Source organism: Cynoglossus semilaevis, chromosome 4 (assembly GCF_000523025.1).
Source record: "Cynoglossus semilaevis isolate Cse_v1.0 chromosome 4, Cse_v1.0, whole genome shotgun sequence".
NCBI classification, from domain to species: Eukaryota; Metazoa; Chordata; class Actinopteri; order Pleuronectiformes; family Cynoglossidae; genus Cynoglossus; species Cynoglossus semilaevis.
In genome coordinates, this window is record NC_024310.1 from 4,690,995 (window position 1) to 4,698,627 (window position 7,633).

The 7,633-nt window shown below is 37.2% G+C and overlaps 1 long non-coding RNA gene across 1 annotated transcript; it reads right to left on the reverse strand.

Annotated features, from left to right (window-relative positions):
- Positions 1-2,843: 2,843 nt before the first annotated feature.
- LOC112486905 (uncharacterized) lies at positions 2,844-7,633 on the reverse strand. Its single transcript, XR_003049473.1, has 3 exons — positions 7,506-7,633; positions 2,981-3,022; positions 2,844-2,944 (listed from the first exon to the last, which is right to left on the reverse strand). It is a non-coding gene; the product is annotated as an uncharacterized LOC112486905 (long non-coding RNA).

Sequence of the window (7,633 nt, forward strand, 5' to 3'; positions counted from 1 at the left end):
TACTATAGCCTTACCATCGTGAAATGCAATACTACATCCTGAACAATGATAATATGAACTACTACAAAGAGTTAAAAAAACATAAAACATTATCTACATTATCAGACGACCTGCAGCAGATAACAGGACATGGAAAAGCCATTCACCAGCTGGTAAACTGTGACTTTAGTTTATGATTGACTTGGACTCATTACTCCCATTACAGCCCACAGAAGCAAGGAACCTGACTTCCTGTAGTTGAACCAGATGAAAGAGCTCTGTGTCACCCACTGAGACCAAAACATAACCTTTGGACATTCACTTTTTAATGGCCGACTTTATAAGCAGTAGGGGGGAAAAAACAACAACAACCAAAGGGAAGAAATAATGACATGAGAATCAGTCTGTTTACATGAAACACGTTTTAGGTTTGAAAACCAATTATTACACTAGTGTAAAAATTACACAAGGCTTTTATAATTTTCAGATATATTAAGATATACAGAGCAGTTTAAAGTTATACTATAGGAAACCTACAGTGTCAGCCTGACACTAGGGAACTGCATTTGTCCAACTGACATCTAAACTCATTCATCAGTCTTCTCTTTTTTTTCACTTCTTCTTTGGAACCCAACATCAGCTCCTATAGATTGTTAGTTCCTCCCACTGCTTTAAAGATTATATAAAGAACATACCACTGGGTAATTCTGTAAAATCAGTAGACAGTTGAGCAACATGGTGATAAGACAGTGTTACGTCTTGTGACCTTTGTACCGAATGACTCCCTCAGCTGCATTTTATCACCTCAGAAAGTTCTAGTCTAGGTTCCATGACTCCTGCTAGTTTGTTTGCACTGAACTGATCTTTATTTACTTTCTTTTTCACTTTGGAGTTTCGTCTTGATTTGATTTCTGTGAAATGAATTTAAGAGGCAAAAAATTCCAGCCAAGTAGCAGTGGCAGTAATGCATCCAAAGTGCATTTGCCAGACATCGGACACAATACCATGGCTAACATTAGCAAGCTACTTGACGACAGATAAGACACAAGGGTTTAAAGCCAACAAAAGTCTTCAAGTGTAGAATGTCATAGATGTATTTGCTCACTAAGTTTGGGCCAATCAGTGTAGACAGATGGAAAGAGAAATAAACGTCTTTGAATTGCATTTGATATTTATTCTTCACTTCAACACTTAAATAAGCTGTCTCTTCCTACTGTATAAAACTATTCTTTTTTAACAAACCCTGATCTCTCTGCTTGGTTTTCTTGGAACCAAAGTTCTTAATTTACCAACTCCGCCTTCAGCCAATGCTTAGCTGTAAACAGGTTTGATGTCCTTTTTGCTGACTGGTTTAAACTGGTGGTACCTTCGCATGCCATTCTCTGTCGACCTCTTTTTCTTTTCCATACCATCTGACATTGCACAATGTTAAACACAGTGTTTGGGTCAGAGCCTCAGGCAGCGCCGTGTCATGACTCACACAGGTATTTCTTTATGTAACTGCTGCTTCTCCTTTTTTGTATAACATACTCAGCTCATGTGGGTTTTGTTTCATCCAGTGATAATAAGAGCAACTAGAGGTAAAATATTACTTATCAAAAATATAAATACAGTTTAAACACAAAACAATCAAGTATGAACAGGAAAATTTAACAAACGACCCTGAGTCATTGTGTATGAGAACATGTTTAACAACAAGCTTTAACTTGCTCCACATATTTCCTACAGCATCAGTTCTAAAAATTTCGATGGCTACGCCTGTTTGCACTACAATAACTCACACTTTTCCACCCTTCATTTAAAAGGTTCCCCGCCCAAGAGATTACCTGCTCCCTGTTAGCCAATCAGCATCCCTGTGCCTTTTTTGCCTGTTTGCCCTGTGACTTGGCTTTTGTCTCCAGCTTTTCCTTCATGTGTTTGTTTTTTGAGTCAACTGTAACAGAAGGGTGTACTGCAAAGCCAGTTTAGTGGCATAGCGAGGTATGTTGAGTTTAATGGCGCATTTTTCTGTGCTACAAAGGTGGCTCTCTTTTAACACAGCTATGTCACCATGGTAACTTGTGCTTAGCCCATAACCTGGTTTATACACACACTCAGCTAAACTTGTCATAATAATTATTTTGTGAGCTGAGTCAGTTATTGTAACTAAATTGACCAGGACAAGTTCGAGCCATTTGCTGTTTGTTGCGACGCTAAAGCAGTTCTAACCAAATATAAACCTAAAATAAATTGGTTCAGAGATTAATCCTTGGGAAACTCCCTGGTGTACTTTTGTCTTTTGTGAAGTTTCATTTATTATTTGACCGTGTAAATAGTTGTTGGTATTTTTTATCTCGCCAATGTAGGTCAAATTGATTGAGTTGTGTAACATGTTCAGGATAATTAATCGGCAGCATGATTTCTTCCATATAATGTTTGTCTCAAGGTCATTAGATGATGTTCATGGTTCCAGGTTATATAACCAGCAAGTTTCTGGAATGTTGTTGTTGAAAGTCTGAGGTTGACTACCAGTGAGAAAATTGCAAATATATTAGTTTTATTTTATTACCTACTGAATTATTTTCAAGGAAAATTAAGGAGTATTTTTCATCTGTGTTCTGTGTTGTTATTCATGTCAATTGCTCCATTCATGTGCTGTGCTGCTACTCTTGTTATTGCAGTGTTTTTCCCCTTGTGGAATAATCCCATTTTATGGCAAACTTTCTGCAGTGTTTGCGACATCATTATCATCATGTGCCTTTGCAGGGACGTGACACTGAACAGATATTTCAACACAGGAAGTGAGTTATCACTTAGTTATGGGCTCTGAACGGCAGCAGAAAAACAACGCTGCACTTTGTTTTTTTTTCTCTTACTTCCATTTACACCATTAATCTTTTACTGCCTGTAACACAGAATGATCCAAGTTTAAAACAGATACCTTGGCATAGACCAGACCGACTGTAGATCGTCTCAGGGTCACCAGCTGCTGCTGCTGCAGTTGTGGAGGACTGTAAGTCACCAGCTGCTGCTGCAGTTGTGGAGGACTGTATTACCTGCCAGACTGAACACAAAACAATTGAATAGTTAGAGAAAGCACAAAACTTCCAAACTGCTATACTTGAGATTTTATCACACAGCCATGAATCACTTGACAGCTTTGCAAAACAATATCGTAAAGAATAACAGAACGGAAAATTGCAAATGCGCAGCAAATGTGGTCTGAACAGGACGTCCTAGTGGCAAATGGTTAACATTAGTGCTGTCTCGAACAAAGGAGGTTCCATTTTCTTTACATCAGCGGTTTTGACCTTGTGTGCGTGTGTGTGTGTGTGTTAGCCTTGTGTGTGTTATTTAGTACATATTTTCCTTGGGTTATGTTACTTAAGATCTTAGGACCAGGAATCTGGTCAATTATGAAGGAATTCAATGTCTAAAGCTCTGGTTAAAGTTAAGATGAAAACATAAAATGTAGAGCTAAAGGGTTAACGACCATGAGGTTCTAGTTAAACTGGGGAGAAGGGTTTGACATAAAAAAAACAACTGTCCAGGATTGAAGGCAGATTGCGTTTGTTGGCTGATGAAACAGAGTGATGCTTGTTTTCTTCTTGTCTTCATTTAATTTATTTTATTAAAAAAACAAAACAGCTACTTGTTGCAATAAAAAATGGGTTTCTCACCCTTTTATCGACCGTGGTTATTATCTTTTACTGACAAAATGTCCTTGGAAAGTTTTTGTCTTGTCTTTATCTATGAACATGCGGGTACTTCTACTTCACACCCGCCAGTGTGCCAGACAGAAATATCTGGAACAAACGCAGAGTATAGATGTCCTTTGCAGTTTAAAAACTCCAGAAATACACAGTACACGGCAGTGCTGGATAAACTGAACCTAGGTTGCCAACCATATCCTGTGCAAATATTTGCATTTGTTTGTCCAGCATTGTCATTGTTGCTGAAGTACAATAATAAATCAACAGAAAACATGTTCAGGACCTGCTTCCAAAATTTCACTAAACTTCAAACCTAAAACTGTCAATAACTCCAGAACACATGAAAAAAGTAGGACACCAAATCTTCAGCTTATGAATTATATGATTAACACAGATTACACTGAGCACAATGGTCGTAAAATGCCCTCCCAAACACGACATGAATAAGAGACTGTAAATAATATATGAAGAAAATCTTGAAAAAAAACTTGCTAACGGGATAAAAACAAGGCGAAGAACAAAAATGGCAAATGTTATGCTTTGGCGACACCTCGTGGTAGAAAAACAGTTGTACATTTTATTATGTTTTGTGCTGACATTGAAACCCAATACAACAAATGGGTCTATCATTGAGCCTCCCTAATAACACCACCTAATTTACAGCTCCAAATCTCAGATGAACTACCTATAAAACGACCATATTGTGTGATAATTATAGAAAAAAAAGTTGTTTTGCCCTTGAGCTACGAACAAACGGGACAATTTAAAGTAATTATTTTTTTACACTGTTGATAGAATGTTTTGCAATTTTAAAACACGCACTACAGTGATCATTGAGAGAAAATTCTGGGAACAGTCGTGTGATCGTCTGTGATTGGCTGGTTCTCTAATTTGGCTTTAATGGCGGTTAAACGTTCACCTTTTTTCATTGTAATATGGATTTTTTGTTTTCTTCTGATAAAATGATTATTTAATTACAGTAATTATTGTAACTGTGTAACAGAATAATGACATGACTGTAAAATTCTGACTAGACCATTGTAAATAAAATATTTTTTCTTTTTAAAAAATGTTTTTGATATTATTTTACAGAAACGTTTTGTGGTCTGGACTGTTTAAAATTGTTTTCACAGAAATGTCAATTTTGTAATTTCCCTTGGTCTTATTTTAGACAGAAATGAATAAATTAAGAAGGAAATTAAATTTAAAAAGAGAGGAAATTGCAATACAAGATTGGATATCTTGTTGATAGATAGAACGATAAATAAATATATAAAATCCAATAAAAACTCCAAGTGTTGTGAAATATTACTACTGCAACAACAACAGCCCTTTTAAAAGCAAATATTTATCTCATTTAGTCTTTGACTTTTATATCAATCTAATGTAAGATGTTTTATTTAATAATTGGCTGCATTGTCTGGGGGAAAGTGTCAGTTTCCTGCCACGCCAGCAGGGGGGCAACAAGTCTGACGTCTCCAAGAAAGTTTAAACACTGAGTGACACCGAAGAATAACTTAAACCAGTTAGTCAAATATGTTTGTTTGTTTTACGATTTAAGAGAGACTGTCGCGAGTCCTTGTGTAACTTCTGAAGGGACTTTTTTTCTGAAACACCCACTGAAGAAACGTTTCTTGGAGTTCAAACGCGGAAACGTACGTCAAGTCTGCACCGCTGCAAAGAGGAAGAGCTGGTGCAATCAGTGAGGTGATGACCGTGGCAGAGAAGGGAGAGGAGGAGGTCTAGAGAGAGGAGGCTTGACTGTCAAAGCTCCTCCAGCACCTCTGGAGGAGCTGCATCAGGACCAGTCGTCCAGTAGCTGGTGGACTTTCCCGCAGGAGAGGAGGAGCCTGTGCTGGAGAACCTGACTGAGGGGGTAGTGAAGGCAGACACGCAGCTCCTGGATGCGTTACTGCAGGTACGACAGTGAGTTCACCGACTTTTATCAGTTTTATCAACATATTGTAAACAGGGCCGCCGTAAGCATTTATAAGAGGCCGAAACCATCTTCTGTTTTAAACTGTAGGTGCATGGAAAAGTCTCAGATAATGATTTGGAAAAGGACTTTATATATAGTAATATTGAAGTTTTGGGTCATTTTATGCTTCTTTTTTTTTTTACCAAATCTGCCAATATTTCTCCTCTGTGGAGAGCCAAACAATTAATATACTCTCTTTAAATACCATATTTCTCCTCTGTGGAGAGACAAACAATTAATATACTCTCTTTAAATATTTCTATGTTTCTTTTCTCCTTCTTGTCCTTCTACCTAGCAGCTACATCAACCTCTGTCCGTTGTACTGTATATATTATGTGTACAGAGTATTTGAGTATTTTGGGGCTGCTTTACTTGAGCTCCTAATGACAACTTTTGGTTCACTTTTTTAAAATTTCTGTTGGAAGTTTCATTTCTTCTCAACAGAACAAAATGGTAACTGATGCTGCTTTGAGAATACATTTATCAACTGTAATTTAGAATGATGCACACGGTACATCCAACAATCCCACCTTAGCGTTTCCCTAACATAAATAAAAAATGGTGGGAAACATATATTTCTACCTGTGGTGATTTGTCTTTCCAATGCAGTAATATACAGTCAAATTTAAGAATGTTGATTGAACTATCATGATTCATTTTGAGCTCAACTAATTGTAAACTATCCTGACTAATCCACACCCTTTCTTTAATCAGATTAAAAATCATTTAACTGATTAGAGTATCAAATGTCAACAGTCATAGTTGCTATGTGTTTAGGGCTGGAACTCCTTCCCCCACTCCCTCAGCTTGTTTGCCTCAGTAGATCACAGTTTTCATATTCAACTCCATATGCAAATTTAAGTCTGCACATTTCTGACATGATGTTGCTGATAAAGTCTCTACAGTTTATTGTTTAAAAAAATGCAAAGCGAACGCTGCACTTCCTCATACAACATTCACTCTCATAGCTTCACAGGGAGGTCCCTGAAGCTTTTTTTAAGAGTTATGACCAACGTGTTCAATATTAAAGATTAAGGGGGGAAAAAAACTTTAGCCAGTTGTCATTTAGCCTCCACTGTCGTCACTTGTATATGATTAGTGTTCGGAGACTACATGTGGTACCTAGAGTTGTGTAGTTGAAGTAGCTCAATGGTTCTATTATTGTGAACTAAAAACTGCATTATATTATCTTTGGATGTTTCAAATATATGTAAATATAGGTGCAATTTATTTATACCTACATGAGCCATAGCTGGGGTTATTTGCTGTTAGTGTCAATGCTTTTGACTCTTGATGTGGTAACTTAGCCCTAAAGTATACATTTTACTCAGAGAATCTACTTTTTTTTAAAACAAACAGTTTCTTATCTTTTTATAAAAATGATTGAGTGAGGTTTTATATTGGTGAGCCTCACCTTGAGTTGTTTTTAATGAACAAAATACAATATGGCAGCTTTTCGTCTCCATAAACAGGAGTGAATGTATCATAATAAACAAGAAGGGGGTTAAATCCAGGCCCTTGGTGATGACAGTGTTAATGACTGGCATCACTATTAAAAGGCAATGACTTAATGTGTGTGTCTTAATATTTCCTGATACTGTCATTGTTAGGTTGCTAAGCAGGTAAACAAACTCCTCTGTCGTGGTTCGTTTGATTCTGTCTTTTACTCAGCAGTACTCATGACTATTTGTCTGATCACATGTACCGTGACTGTACAAATATATCACGGTTGGATTCAATGTTTTTCACTACGCTTTTATAACAAGACCCACTCAAACAGACACAAACAGATGCACTGACACAAATCAATGCCCAACACCAGTCCATGTAAATCCAAACTTATTGACATACTTCACCTGTGTACTTTTAGTAGTCATGCTGTTGTCCTTTCAACTGCACTTGCAACAAATCCATCCATTCCTTGTGCTAATCTTCTCCTTCAGCCACTTCGTTTTATCCTTGTTTTAGCGCTTCGGTGCTCCCC